The sequence below is a fragment of the Suncus etruscus genome, chromosome 7 (genome assembly GCF_024139225.1).
Source record: "Suncus etruscus isolate mSunEtr1 chromosome 7, mSunEtr1.pri.cur, whole genome shotgun sequence".
NCBI classification, from domain to species: domain Eukaryota; kingdom Metazoa; phylum Chordata; class Mammalia; order Eulipotyphla; family Soricidae; genus Suncus; species Suncus etruscus.
Genome location: NC_064854.1, coordinates 54,541,290 through 54,555,159, shown reverse-complemented (window position 1 = coordinate 54,555,159; position 13,870 = coordinate 54,541,290). Strand labels below are relative to the sequence as shown.

General features: G+C 49.2%; 1 non-coding gene across 1 annotated transcript; it reads left to right on the top strand.

Annotated features, from left to right (window-relative positions):
• The first annotated feature begins 277 nt into the window (after positions 1–277).
• On the top strand, positions 278–381 carry LOC126015134 (U6 spliceosomal RNA). Its single transcript, XR_007498028.1, has one exon. It is a non-coding gene; the product is annotated as a U6 spliceosomal RNA (small nuclear RNA).
• The last annotated feature ends 13,489 nt before the right edge of the window (positions 382–13,870 follow it).

Here is a 13,870-nt window from a genome sequence, read left to right as displayed (position 1 = left end):
TGAGTGTAGAGCCAGGAGTCAGCCCTGAGCATTGCCCGGTATAGCCTAAAAACTAAAAAAATATATTTTTAAAAAGTTGGGGCCGGGCGGTGGCGCTGGAGGTAAGGTGCCTGCCTTGCCTGCGCTAGCCTAGGACGGACTGCGGTTCGATCCCCCGGTGTCCCATATGGTCCCCCAAGAAGCCAGGAGCAACTTCTGAGCGCATAGCCAGGAGTAACCCCTGTGCATCACAGGGTGTGGCCCAAAAACCAAAAAAAAAAAAAAAAGTCATACAATTGTGCTCGCTTCAGCACATATACTAAAATTGGAACGATATAGAGAAGATTAGCATGGCCCCTGTGCAAGGATGACACGCAAATTCGTGAAGCGTTCCATATTTAAAAAAAAAAAGTCATACAATTAGGATGAAGAAGTTACACGGGAGTGCAGGCACTTGCTTTGAATGCCTGACACCACATGGTCCCCTGAGCATTGCAAGGGATGACCCTGGGAGTCCCCACTCACCACTAGGCACAGCCTGGAATGAGGAACAGAATCCCAGGCCGGTCAAGTTGGCTGAGAGTGGGGTTGGGGGGAAAAGGTTGGCTGAAAGTCTTAGGGAAGACTCTGGGCTCCTGAGCAGTCTGACACACACTTTTTTTTTTAAGCCACTTTTAATGCTTCCGGGTGCCCTTGGCAGCCATGTAGAACCCCCAGCTCTCCACAGAGCTGCCTGGCTTGAAACGCGTCCAAAACTCATTCCATGTACTAAAAATATTCCCACCCACTTCTCCCTCTCATTCCCACGATGCCTGACATTCCAGCGGCATGTCCAAGACCCAGCATGACTTTGACTGTTTAAGGAAGGCATCGGTGGACCTGAAAGGTTCACCACCAAGCTGGGCCCAGTACACCAATCAGGCCCCTGGAAACCTGGAGGCAGTACGCCATTCGGACACTAGGGGGAAGGAGAGAGCAATGGTCTACGGTGGTCAAGCGCCCTTAGTCCACTTCAGGGGTGGGGAGATGTCTCAAGGTTAAGAGATCAAGACGTTACAAGAGAGAGAGGGAGGCAGGGAGGAAAAGGGAGATCAGGGTGTGACCCTGGTTCCTCTGCTTCTAGATTCTGGGGATGCTATTGACTATCAGTCTTCACCACTGCCTTCTCTGCATGGATGTGTGTGTGTGTGTGTGTGTGTGTGTGTGTGTGTGTTGTGTGTTGTGTGTGATTCCAGGGATTAAACCAGTGCTGGCCTCGTGCAAGGCAAGCACCCCACCCATAGAACTACCCTACCAGCCCCTGAAATATGAATTTTTATTTGTGGGGTTGATCCACACCCTGCCACACTCAGGGGTTACTCCTGCCTCTGATTCAGAATTCCTGATTCAGAGATTCAGAATTCCTCTAGCAGTGCTCAAGGGACTCTTGAGGGTGCCAAGGATCAAACCCATGTAAAACAAATACCTTCCCTGCTGTATAGAGGCTCCATCCCCTGAAATGCATTTGCTAACTCTCCTGTTTATTCCAAGCTTGGCTGGTTCCTCACCCCAGTGCTCCAGAGTGAGTGCAGTTCTCATGGTCTGAACTTAGAGCTCTGAGGGATGATTGAAAACCTCACCTTTAGGTTTTTGCTGAAGTACTCTTCAGGGTCTGATGTGCAAGAGTTGAATGCTGGGGCCGGGCGGTGGCGCTGGAGGTAAGGTGCCTGCGCTAGCCTAGGACGGACCGCAGTTCGATCCCCCGGCGTCCCATATGGTCCCCCAAGCCAGGAGCGACTTTTGAGCACATAGCCAGGAGTAACCCCTGAGCGTCACCGGGTGTGGCCCAAAAACAAAAACAAAAAAAAAAAAAAAAAGAGTTGAATGCTGGTGGAGTCCCTTCCGGGCCGCTTTGCAGAACCTCCTGCCTGCTGGCATGTCTGATGGCATCCGGCTTGTTTATGTACTATCACTTTTCCCATCGCTTCTAGAGGCGAGAAGCAGGAACCAGCTTCATTTTTCTCTTCCTGACAGCATTTTCCAGTCCCTGTGGAGAGCAGATACTCATCACACTCCCCGATGAACACCATGAATACCTGGAAGCTTTTCTCTACTACTGAAAAATCCACTGGCTTGCACAACCTTTTGTAGTTAAAAAAAAAAAAATCAGCCCAATCAGTTCATCTATGGGGAAAGGAACATAATGATGCAGAGAAACCACAGCTTCCAGGCCAGGAGCTGCGGGACAGCAAATGCTGTTGGAAAGAACAAATTCTGTCAATTTTAGCTCACTGAGCTATCAGACAGGCCGGCTTTGTCTGTTCTCCAAAAAGGAGAGACCCCTAATTTCACAATTATGAGGACCAGAAGAAAGAATCGGAGATGAAACTGTCATTTCTCTTGAAAAGCCAAATAAGTCTCTTTTTGGGCACAAGATAGTTTGGGGCACACCCAGTGGTGCTCAGTGCTGATTCCTGGCTCTGTGCTCAGGAATTCCTCCTGGCGGAGCTCAGGGGACCCTATGAAATATCAGGAATTGGACAGGAGAGATAGCACAATGGCAAGGCCTTGCATGAAGAAGGACGATGGTTCAAATCCCGGCATCTCATATGGTCCCTGGAGCCCGCCAGGGGCGAATTCTGAGCGTAGAGCCAGGAGTACTGCCAGGTGTGACCAAAAAAACAAACAAAACAAAATAAAAAGAAATATCAAGGATTGATCCAGGACACCCACATGGCCTACCCACTGTATAGGTTCTATATATCAGAGTCCTGGATTTGATCTCTAGTTAGGATGTAGCTCATAGGCCCCAATCATCCCTAGGAACAACCCCAAATACCAGAGGGGTGAGGGTGTTTGCAAATAGCTTTAGTGTTTACAGTGCATCTAGACCACTCACCACCCAGAGAGCAGAGCCACAAGGAATCTAAATGATTACAAAACAAGGGGGCCATGTGCTTCCCTCTCCCTCCCACCCATTTCCTGTTCTGAGTTACTGGTAACATGCCTGCCCCTTCCCAAACAGTGAAATGTTTGGGAGGCCCAGGTATGGCAAAAGCATGCATTGAATGTGTGGAAGCATTAGATGGGTAATGGGACTGTGCCAGCAGAGAAAAGTGGCAGTGGAGGACAGCCTTTCTGGGCAGAGGGCTGGTGGCACCAAGATTAAAGATAAAGATTGGAGCTAAGGACCACTGTGCTTGGGGAGTGCTGCCACCAGATCCCAGGCTGCCCTCCCCTGTCAGCACTGCAGACACAAGATCTAAAAGCCAGATTTCCATGAAGACAGAATTACATGCATCTTCAGGGCCAGAGAGCTCAAGTGAGGGTTAAGGTGCTGGCCTCCCTTGAATGAAATTCCCAACAACCCATATGGTTCCCCCTGGCCCCAGCACAGCAGGATACAGTTGTCCCAAAAATAAATTGGCATGTATCTTCAGTGTCAGGTTTGAAAATGCCACCCGTGACACTGAGAATGGATCTTCTCACTGACCCTGTGTCTTCTTTATATATTTGTTTGCTTATTTAGAATTTCTACAAATGTAGGCCACAGAGGTCCTAAAATTCCAAGGGAAGTTCAAAACTGATCCAATTAGCTGGGTGACGCAGTTTCATTTCTCCTCCTGGCCCTTTCTTTCCCTGCTGTTTGATTTCTGTGAGTTTTTTGGGTTTTGTTTTTGTTCTCCCCTTCTGAATAATGGTGAAGGCAGTTCTGACCTCCTTCTGATCCGCCCACCGCTCTGGCCACAGACTTCCTGCTGCTCCTAGAGACTGCAGTTCACTGGGCCTGAGTTCTCCCCTCCAGCCTCTGCCACTCCCCACCTGGACTGACCCCCTCGCTCCCCCAAAACCCTGGCTCCACAGTCTTTCTTTAATCGCTGCCATATAAAATTAGATTGCTCATTCCTCTGAGCTCTCTAACTACTTTATTTTGGGGGGAAAATAGGGTGGTATTCGGGATTATTTCTAGTTCAGTGCTTAGGGGATAATAAGCTTACTCCTAGTGGTGCTCAAGAAACTGGGGTGTGGGTGTTAAATCTGGTGGTCCCCTATGTTAAGCATGAACTCCAGCCCTTTGACCCATCTCTCTAGTGTTTGTTTGTTGTTTGTTTAGGGACACATCTATGGTGATACTCAGGGCTTAACCCTGACCAGCTCTGGGGACTGTATGGGCTGTGAGGGATTGACCCTCAGTCCAGAACAATGCCCCTGGACAGTGGTTGTACCGGCCCAAATTATGGCATCAGGAGAAGAAACTGGAGAGAGGCTCCCAGAACCCCATGAGATACCCCACCAGGGACAGGTGAGAAGATGGCCACCAGCCTTCCCTGCCTTGCTAAACCTTGCAGGATCAAGGGATCAAACCTGGGTCAGCTGCATGCCAGGTCAGCACCCTCCACTCTGTGCTGTCACTCAGGCTTCTCTGTTGTCTCTTCTGCTTGTCTTAAGTGCTGGAATTTTATTTTATCTGCATGAAGTTCTGAGGTTACACCCCACAGTTGCAGAGTCTTTGCTACCCTCTGAGATATTGCTGTGGCAGGATTTGTTTGGTTCTTTTGCTTTGTTTTGGGGCCACACCCAGCGGTGCTCAGGGCTTCTTCCTGGCTCTGCACTCAGGGATCACTCATGGAACCACATGGGGTGCCAGGAATCAAACTATGGTCAGCCATGTGCAAGGCCAATGTCCTCCATGTTGTGCCTTAGGCCCTGATTTAGGGATTTGGGGGTTTGGCCACACCCGACAATGCTCAGGGGTTACTCCTATCTCTGTGCTCAGTAATCGCCCCTGGTAGGCTCAGGAGACCATATGGAATGCCAGGAATTGAACCACCCTTCCATCCTGCGTCAGCCGCATGCAAGTCAAACGCCCTACCACTGTGCTATCTCTCCAGTCCCAGATTTAGGGATTTCTGAATTTTTTAGGGAAGGCCAGGAGATTTGTCACCCACCAAGAAAACCTTCCCCTATGGTGCACAGGGGGCCTTCAAGGTTGCATCCAGTGATATTTAGGGGACCATGTGGTAAGGGGAAATAGTCCAGGGTGGGTTGCATTCAAGGCAAGTGTCTTAACCTGGTTTTACCTCTCTGGCCTCTTTTTTTTTGGGGGGGGGGGGTGTAACCCAAAATCAAAACAAACAAGCCAAAGAAATTGCCCCTAGCCTGCTCAGGGGACCATATGAAATGTCAGGAATTGAACCTAGGTCTATCTCGGGTCAGCCAAGTGCAAGGCAAACACCCTACCACTGTGCTGTCACTCCAGCCCCCTCTCTGGCCTCTTACAAAGCATCTCTACACCCCCCAAAAAAACAGAACTGTCAAAAGCATGTGCTACTGTTTTGGAACAGAATACACCTCTGAGGAGTGGTAGACTCCACGAGTTTTTGCATCTTTTCCTTCGGGGTTTGTGAGCATTTGCCAAGTATTAAGAGCATTGACAAAGCAGCCTCAAAGTGCCAATGCTGATTTCTCAGATTTTGCTGAATGTGGCATAACTTATTTTGGAGCTGGAAGGAGAAAGGCACGTACTTGAGAGTGAGCATCTCTCAGTCTGAAAGTCCTCTACCTTCAGACACCAGATGGAGAGACACCGCTGGCTCTGGCTAACAAAACTCGGTCTCTTGGGGCTGGGCGGTGGCGCTAAAGGTAAGGTGCCTGCCTTGCCTGCGCTAACCTTGGACGGAATGCGGTTCGATCCCCCGGTGTCCCATATGGTCCCCCAAGCCAGGAGCAACTTCTGAGCACATAGCCAGGAGTAACCCCTGAGCGTTACTGGGTGTGGCCCAAAAACCAAAAAAAAAAAACAAAAAAAAAACTCGGTCTCTTGTCCCAGGAGAACAGACAGCCCAGGGCACAAAATGCTTCACCATACTCACAGCAAACTGGTACATCAGAATTCTGAGCAGTGGCATAAGAAAGTTAGGTGCTTTGACCTGCCTTGCCTCCTTCCTTCTCTTCTTTCTTCCCTCCATCCTTCCCTCCCTCCCCCTAAAAGACTATCAGTGGTCAAGCTCTTTTGATGGCTTTCTTGATCACATCTGCCTCTCAAAATAGTATGATGACATAACCATTTCCTTCATCTTATTTGTCAACTGTGGTTTCCACATTGATTAGAAACACTCAGACTGATGGAAGCTTCCAATCACAGCAGGAAATGTCTTGATATGAGCCTGCAGCCTTCCTAGGAACATCCCAGAAAAGAGTCCTTGACAACTTCATTACATGGTCTATATTTGAGAGTTCGGAAGGGTTGGGGCCACATTCAGTGGTGTTCAGGGCTCACGCCTAGAGGTACAGGGGATCTGATCAGAGTCACTGCATCCAGCAAGGCCTTAACCCTGTACTGCAAGGAGAGACAGAGGCATATGCGATAGCAAGAGCTGAACATTCAGCTGGGGTGGGGTGTGCTTTGATCATTGAGTAGGGGGACATTTCTGGGGATGGGACATGGATGAAGGGGGCATTGCTGGGGATGGCCCCAGCACCTCACCCATGCCTCTGCCCTATCCTCAGTCACATCTTGGCTCCCAGCTCCTGTTTTGTGCCTTGAATGTCCTCACTGAGTATTTGGGACCCAGAACACTAGGTGAAAGTGTGGTCTCATGTGTCCTGTATCTGAAAGACATGTCTGGTTTGCTCTAAGCCCTGGAACCCATGAGGCCACCCATGTGAACATCTGTATCTTAGGGAGGAAGTGAGGTGCTGGGGGTTGGGGGGCAGAGACAAACCAACCCAGAGTCTCCCAGACAAACCCCCATGGGATACCAAGCTGTCTTGGTCAGGGGTTCACCCCCTCTGTCTTGCTCCCTTACTCCCCTTTTTCTTTTTTAACTGCCCTCAGCAGTACTTAGATTTTATTCTTAGTTCTGCACCCACGGATTGCTCTGGCAGAGCTGGGGGATCGTAAGGGGTCCAGGGATCAAAACTGGCTGGCCCCTTGAATATATGCACCTTGCCCACTGTACTATTGCTCTGTCCTAAACTTTATCTTTTTATTTAGTTTTGGGGCTACACCGAGAGGTACTTGAAGATTACTCCTGACTGCTTAGGAGTCATTCTTGGCATTGCTTGGGGGACCATATGAGTGCCAGAGATTCAAGTGGGTTTGGCTGCATACTAGCAAGCACTCTACTTCTCTACTTTTTCTCTTTTTAAAAGCAGGCCACCTGGAGATGCTCAGGGATTTAATATGGGATGCTGGGGATGGACCCTGGCTTCAGAACCCTCTGAGGTTCTGATTATGTTCTTGTTCTTCTCAGACACTGCTCTGAGCTGTCCTTTCTTTTGGACCCACCAAATTTGCCCTCTCAGGTGGTGGAGTGAGGATAGGTGCTGCCCCCCCCCCAGCCTGTTGTCATCACCTCCAGCAGGCTGGAAACCCCTGTGCACAGCAGAAAGAGCAATGGAAGGTGGGTCCAGGCCTCACTTTGTCCCCAAGGTGAAGATCTTGAGATTCTATGGTTTCTGTATGTCTTGGGGTTTCCTCCCAAAATGAAGGCTCAGGACCCTTAGCTGGACCCCTTGAGTGAGGATATGAGGATACATCTCACCTAGGTGACAATGGAAATGCCTTGAGCAGCCCTGGATCAGTGACCTCATTCTCAGGACCATTATTGCTCACCTCACTTCAGTTGTGCTCAGCACCCCAAGCTCCCTTTCATCCCCCGCTTCCTCCTACTTCGGTTTTCTCAGCTGTGCTACTTGCCTGAGCAATACTGCTATAGGCACTGCCAAGTCTGTTCCAGGCTCCAGCCTGGTGCTTGGCTCAGTGAGCCCCAGACAGTGTGGCATGGGGCCCACATGCCCCTTTGGACAAGGAAGGATGCCAGGCCTAGTGGAAGAGGGTTCCCCTTCTCCAGATGGCCTCACTTTATCCTCCTAATGGCAGTCTCTCTGTTTCCGAGGGGCTCACCCAAGTCAAGTACCACCAAGGCCACACAAGGTGCCTGTGGTGAGCCATACTTTTTCCCTGTACCAAACTTGGCCTCTTGCTCTGGGCCTCACTCAAAACCCAGCTAGGGTCCCCAGGCCTGAGCTAACCTCAGAGAGCACAGTCTAAGTATGGACAGTCTAAGGTGGTCCCAGGGCTCAGCACGGGGATGTGGTGTGACCCCTGGACAGAGTGCCTGTGCCAGACATCAGTTTCTTGGGGGACCCTGCTCTCCAAGCTAGGAAGAAGCGACAATAATTGGCCCTGGATAAATGAAGCTGAATGGATTCGGACAAGAGACAGGTTGGGGAAAAAAAAAAAAAAAAAAAAAAAAACTCATTCAAAACCTTCGTGCTGGTGTAGTATCTCCAGAATGTTGAAGTGATGTAAAGGCCTTTACATAACCCTAGCAGCAGTTTATTTCAGGCACTCTATTTTTAAGGTTTTATGTCATCACAGACTCTAGTTGCACACTGCCTTCTATGTCCTGGGGCTCCCATACATACTTGTTGAATGAAGCAGGATAGTATTTTCATGAACTGGTCCTCATGTTCTGGGGCAAAGGGACAGTGTCATCTTACAGCTGAAGTCACTGGGGAAAATACCCTACTGGCAGCCGAGGGCGACCCAGGATGCCAGCATGAAAGCCCCAAGGCCTTTTGATACATCAGAGTTAAATGCTTTCTCTGCTCATTGCTTTATCTGGGAGATTAGCACGAATAAACTTTGGTGCCTCCAACCTCCTGTGTGCCCATACCCTTCATAAGGTTTAGGCCAGAGCCTAGAGGTTCCTGTAGGGAGTGCACCTTCCTCAGAAGCTGTGGGGCTGGGGGTGAAAGAATGGGACCAGAGGATCTGAGACTATTGGAGCTGGACTGGTTGGAGCTCAGAGTTCGAGCAGGAAGGCCAGTTGGGCCCTGGTTCCGGTTGACCCAGAGATCAGAGCTTAGTGTCTGACTATCCAAACTGTGGAACCAACTTGCCAGGGAGCAGGAGCAGCTGGAAAGAAGCAGCTTCTGAGAACAAAGCTCTTTGTTCTTCTTTTGTCCTGTTTGATTTTGTTTGGGGGTCAGTGGTGGGGGTCAGGACTTACTTCCTGGGTTTGTGCTTAGGGATCACTCCTGGCCATCTCCAGGATATAGTGCTGGGGACTGAATCTTGGTTGGTTGGGTGCAAGGCACGAGCACTCTCCACCATCCTATGGCTACATCCCAAGAGCTGCTCTCCTGGGGTGCAAATGCAGAGTGGGCGGCAGAAGGATTTGGGACAGCAGATCGGAAGAGGAATGAGCCCAAGGGAGCAAGGTGACTTCCACCCTCTGGGCTTTGTGAAGGGTATTAATTCAAAGGAGAATCTTTCATCAGCTCAGTAAAAGCTTTGCTGTTTTCTGAGTCACCCTCGAAAACTCTGGAACCACACTGAGTCTCCCTAACGGTGAGATTCTGAGGCAGTTGGTGGGCCTGGGATGAGTAGATAGATGTGAAGCATTTGATGCTCTGTGCTACTGAGCACAGCCATCCTAGATGTCTGGAATCAGTAAAGGACGTGGTATGGTAGAAGAGTGCAACCATGCATTCCTCAGACCCTGGGTTCGATCCCTGGCAGCAGAACACAAGTTCAGAAGCATGTGCTCTGCCTTTGATCAAAAACCAGTCTGCACAGAATAGCACATTGTGGGACACATGGCATAACTCCCAAGGCAGAGGGCTTGGGGTGCCCATCCACTACCTTTCAGCACTAAATCAGGGTCTGGAATGGAACCTGGCACCTCACCCCTGTGTGTGTAAGACCCATGGTTTGATCTTCTATACTGCAAAAAGCCATATTGAAGTCAAACACTGAATTGGAACCAGGGCTCTAGTTCCAGGGTTAGCTCACAGGCTCATTGACACCCTAAGCTTTGTCCCTATCATGTGCCCATGCTGCTGCTACCACCAGATGTGGCTTTGGTTCCCCCCTCCCAGGCACTGAGTCAAAGGCCTGCATCAAAGGCCTGAACATGGACAGGTGTAGCACCTCCAAAGAGAGAAAAGAGAAAATTCAGTTGAGTTTCTGTCCTAGATCCAGAGGCTCTGCTCAGCCAGTTTAGACCTGTGCAGCTGAGACTGAGACCTGAGGGCAAAGATTGTCCAAGTTCCAGAGCTGCCCCTGGCCTCAGGAGCTAGAAGGTTCTCTGTTGACATCGTACTCTTGGTATTCCTGTGAAGAGCCCAGAGTTGGATTTCTGCACTTTCTTACTGCTAATTGGCTGTGGTATTGGTGTTCTTGTGAAATTCTTTTTTTTTTTTTTGAAATATATATATATATATATATTGGGTTTTGGGTCACACCCGGCAGTGCTCAGGGGTTACTCCTGGCTGTCTGCTCAGAAATAGCTCCTGGCAGGCACGGGGGACCATATGGACACCGGGATTCGAACCAAACCACCTTTGGTCCTGGATCGGCTGCTTGCAAGGCAACGCCGCTGTGGCTATCTCTCTGGGCCCCAAAATATATTTTTTTTATTTAAGTAACATGATCATAGTTGGGTTACAGTCATAACAAGAGCACCCCCCTTCACCAGTGTAACATTACCCCCTCTAACCTTCCCATCCCCTGCCTGTATTCGAGACACGCATTCTACTACAGTTATTTGGTTTTTAAGTTCAGTAAGTTGTATTTGTGAAATTCTTTTGGTCTTCACTCATGAATGAGCCATTCAGAGGGGTGTGGCACCTAAGAGACACCCAAGATGGAAGTGTGGTGACTACAGACATTTCTAGAATACTCACCCTGAGTCAGACTATCGAGGCTTCAGAGTCTGATGACATTCTAAAAAATTAGCATGTGCAGACATGGCCCAGACACTGATAAGCTACTCAAGCTATTGCCCTAAGTTCCGATATAGAAAGAAGTGTCTCTGGGCATTTCCCTCTGTGGGTGGTCCCTTTCTGTGGGCTCCCTGTCCTGCTGGCTGGTTGGGTCCTGTAACCCTTACCCCTATCTTTGTGTAACCTTACCTACAAGAAAGAACCTCCCATTTCTGGGAGGGGTCTTGGGGAAATTATAAAAGGTTTGGCCTGAGGAGCCAAAGGTTTATTTTGCCTGGATGGAAAAGGAAGCAGGAGGAGAGATGGCTGAAAGAAGCTAGATGCAGGGCAAGCTAAGGATGACATGTACTTAAATAGGTTTATGATATAGGCCACACATGTTGGCCAGGGTAAATAAAAATGTTATCTCTCTGGAAGCCTGATTGTATGTAAGTTTTATACCCACCACTCTCCTGAACCCATGTACCACTGACTGGAGGAGGGTGAAGCCACGTGGTCCTGAGCTGGAGGAGAAAAGGCCTCCATCACCATTCACCCCCATCCAGCTCCATCCAAAGGGCCCTATTAATTAATTTAAACAACGGGGTCCCTCATCTCATGCTGTGGCCTCATCACTATACTGTTTGCCTCTGGCCCCCACAGGAGGCTATATTATTACCACCCACCACCAACCACCCCACCACCCATCCTCCGGCCCTCATGCAGGGAAGAGGGGGGGTCCACTGGCCACTAACGAATGTCCCCTAGTCTCAGGGGTCATCTCAGTTTGCATTTTATTGCCCAGAACTTTGGATTGTTGTTCTATTCCAGGTAAATTGAAGAACTCTGTGTGTGTGTGTGTGTGTGTGTGTGTGTGTGTGTGTGTGTGTGTGTGTGTGTGTAAAGCACAGCTTTGGGAACATGAAACTTGAGATGCCCCTTTTTAAGGTTGGTCTCCAGGGCACATGTATCCAGAAAGATTCGGCTCATGGCACATAAGCCCACTGTGAGCAGGGTGCCACTTGGGAGGGTTGTGCTCCTGCAGACTCAGCAGGTGCTTTAGCCCACTACATGGGAGTGCAGAGCAGTTGGGGTCCAGACAGTGCTCTTCTTATCTGCACATGGAAGGCAGCACTGGAGACATGAGAGAAAAGGGAAGCTCCACACAAACGAAAATGCCTGCAGGGAGGCTGTCCCTGCCAACCAGTAGGTGTGCTCAATTTTCTTATCAATTTGATCCTTCCTGTGCCAAGGATGATCCCAAGGGTATGGTTGATGCCATTGCCTGGTGCCACAGGACAAAAAAACAGTAATGAGTGTTGTGACTCTTGGGCACTTTTTTTTTTTTTTTTTTTTTTTTGGTTTTTGGGTCACACCTGGCAGTGCTTAGGGTTTACTCCTGGCTCTACGCTCAGAAATCGCTCCTGGCAGGCTCGGGGGACCATATGGGATGCCTGGGATTTTGAACCACTGTCTTACTGCATGCAAGGCAAACGCCTTACCACTGTGCTATCTCTCCGGACTTTATCTTGGGCACTTAAAAAAATAAAATAAAGTTAAGGAGCCGGAGAGATAACACATAGTAGTAGGGTGTTTGCCTTGCACGCAGGACAACCCTAGGACAGATGGTGTTTGATTCCTGGCATCCCATATGGTTCCCCTGAGCCTGTCAGGAGTGAGCACAGAGCCAAGAGTAAACCCCTGAGCTCTGCTGTGTTACCTAAAAAAAGTTAAATAAAGGGGGGCCGGAGAGATAGCATGGAGTTAAGGCGTTTGCCTTTCATGCAGGAGGTCATCGGTTCGAATCCCGGCACCCCCATATGGTCCCCCGTGCCTGCCAGGAGCAATTTCTGAGCCCTAGAGCAGGAATAACCCCTGAGCACTGCCGGGTGTGACCCAAAAACCACAAAAAAAAAAAGTTAAATAAAATAAAATAAAGTAAAACATGGGGCTGAACGTGATAGCACAGTAGTAGGGCATTTACCCTTGCATGCTGCCCGATCATGGGACAGACCCCAGGGTTTGATCCCTAGCATCCCATATTGTCTCCTGAGCCTGGCAGGAGCAATTTCTGAGCACAGAGCCAAGAGTTACCCCTGAGCATCACTGTTTGTGGCCTCCCCCCCACAAAAAAAAGTAAGACAGAACACTCTGTATCTGGAGCAAGCCTTGGGAGCACGAACGAAGATAAGAGGTCAGGAAATGATCAGGAAGTCAGGGTCTCTAGGCACAGCCTTTGGTGATGAAGTTTAAGTGCTCACTGAGTCTGGAGGGAGTTTCGTGGCAACATTGAGACTGTCCCAAGTTGCATTATGTGTGAACAAAGCAAATACACCAAGGGGCAGTGCCGCTTTCACACCCAACCTAGGCCACACCAGTGGGCCGCAGAGATGATGAGTTGGAATGTCTCACAGGCCACACACTGCTCATTTGTGTCCCAGTTGCATCATTACTTCACAAAGGAGAAAGCTGAAACTCAGAAGGAAGAAATGAGGTCCCAGAAAAATGCAATCCAAGTAGGACAGTGAGAGTCAGACTTTGCCAATTAGAGGCCCAGACTCAATCCTTGGTACTGCATTTCCCCAAGTACCCACCTGGGAATTGGGGCCCCCAAACAAATCAAGTCTATACCACCTACTCAACAATTCACATCTAGGAATTTAGTTTGGAGAAATGAAATCTGGGATCCATAAGCATCTGCCTATAACATAGATGGTGGCCTAAAGAGCATTGGCAGAAACCAGAACTGCCAGATGATGACTGAAACCCAACTATAACCATAGTTATAATCACGGTGCTCAAATAAATCATTTAAAAAAAATTCCCAGAGCAGGTCTCTATATGTGAATCATATGGCAAGATGCATGGGTTCCGGGGGACTATAGTCAGTGCAAAGAAAGAATGCTGGAGGGGCCGGAGAAATAGCATGGAGGTAAGGAATTTGCCTTGCATGCAGAAGGTCGGTGGTTCGAATCCCAGCATTACATATGGTCCCCTGAGCCTGCCAGGAGCGATTTCTGAGTGTAGAGCCTGGAGTAACCCCTGAGCGCGGCTGGGTGTGACCCGAAAACAAGAAAGAAAGAAAGAAAGAAAGAAAGAAAGAAAGAAAGAAAGAAAGAAGGAAGGAAGGAAGGAAGGAAGGAAGGAAGGAAGGAAGGAAGGAAGGAAGGAAGGAGAGGAAGGAAGGAAGGAAGAA